Source organism: Micropterus dolomieu, unplaced genomic scaffold, assembly GCF_021292245.1.
Source record: "Micropterus dolomieu isolate WLL.071019.BEF.003 ecotype Adirondacks unplaced genomic scaffold, ASM2129224v1 contig_1657, whole genome shotgun sequence".
NCBI lineage: Eukaryota > Metazoa > Chordata > Actinopteri > Centrarchiformes > Centrarchidae > Micropterus > Micropterus dolomieu.
Genome location: NW_025730647.1, coordinates 1 through 1,090, shown reverse-complemented (window position 1 = coordinate 1,090; position 1,090 = coordinate 1). Strand labels below are relative to the sequence as shown.

The 1,090-nt window shown below is 51.9% G+C and overlaps 1 non-coding gene and 2 pseudogenes across 1 annotated transcript; all 3 read left to right on the top strand.

The window, feature by feature from the left end:
• On the top strand, positions 1–68 carry LOC123964315 (annotated as a pseudogene; the record flags this gene model as incomplete).
• Positions 69–321: 253 nt separating this feature from the next.
• On the top strand, positions 322–472 carry LOC123964313 (annotated as a pseudogene).
• A 253-nt stretch (positions 473–725) lies between these two features.
• LOC123964312 lies at positions 726–889 on the top strand. Its single transcript, XR_006823406.1, has one exon. It is a non-coding gene; the product is annotated as a U1 spliceosomal RNA (small nuclear RNA).
• The last annotated feature ends 201 nt before the right edge of the window (positions 890–1,090 follow it).

Genomic DNA, 1,090 nt, shown 5'->3' with positions numbered 1-1,090 from the left:
TCCCCAAATGTGGGAATCTCGACTGCATAATTTGTGGTAGTGGGGGACTGCGTTCGCGCTCTCCCCTGTTATTATGTCAAAGGAAAAGAAAGGAGACCCGGGCTGCGCGCACAGTCTGTCAGCGTATGCTTGCGGCAGTGTAAATGTTCACGGGCCCCCGGTTCCTTTGGCAGTTTGCCCAGAGAGTGGCAGCGTGTTGAGTAATGCCCAGGCTCCCGATGGCCGCAAGAAGGGGGTGTGTCCTTTTAGGTGGGACAAAATGAATTGCGTGTTGGCCTCTCTGAGATTGTTCTTTCTTTGTGCAAGAAATGTCCTCCAGACATGCTTCCATTGCTAGCATGCTTAGGTTTTAGGCTTTTACGCGGATGTGTTTGCTTTTTCAGAGACAGAAAGACACTGCGAATTCCCCAAATGTGGGCATCTCGACTGCATAATTTGTGGTAGTGGGGGACTGCGTTCGCGCTCTCCCCTGTTATTATGTCAAAGGAAAAGAAAGAACAAATGAATTGCGTGTTGGCCTCTCTGAGATTGTTCTTTCTTTGTGGAAGAAATGTCCCACAGGCATGCTTCCATTGCTAGCATGCTTGGGTTTTAGGCTTTTCCGCGGACGTGTTTGCTTTTTCAGAGGCAGAAAGACTCTGACCTCTGGGATTATGCGTTGTAGGCACCCTCAGCCAGAGTGCTGTGTCTGGGACCGCCCACCCTGTCTCTGACACTTTCAACTCATACTTACCTGGCAGGGGAGATACCATGATCAAGAAGGTGGTTCACCCAGGGCGAGGCTTAGCCATTGCACTCCGGTTGTGCTGACCCCTGCGAATTCCCCAAATGTGGGAATCTCGACTGCATAATTTGTGGTAGTGGGGGACTGCGTTCGCGCTCTCCCCTGTTATTATGTCAAAGGAAAAGGAAGGAGTCCCGGGCTGCGTGCACAGTCTGTCTGCGTATGCTTGCGGCAGTGTAAATGTTCACGGGCCCCCGGTTCCTTTGGCAGTTTGCCCAGAGAGTGGCAGCGTGTTGAGTAATGCCCAGGGTCCCGATGGCCGCAAGAAGGGGGTGTGTCCTTTTAGGTGGGACAAAATGAATTGCG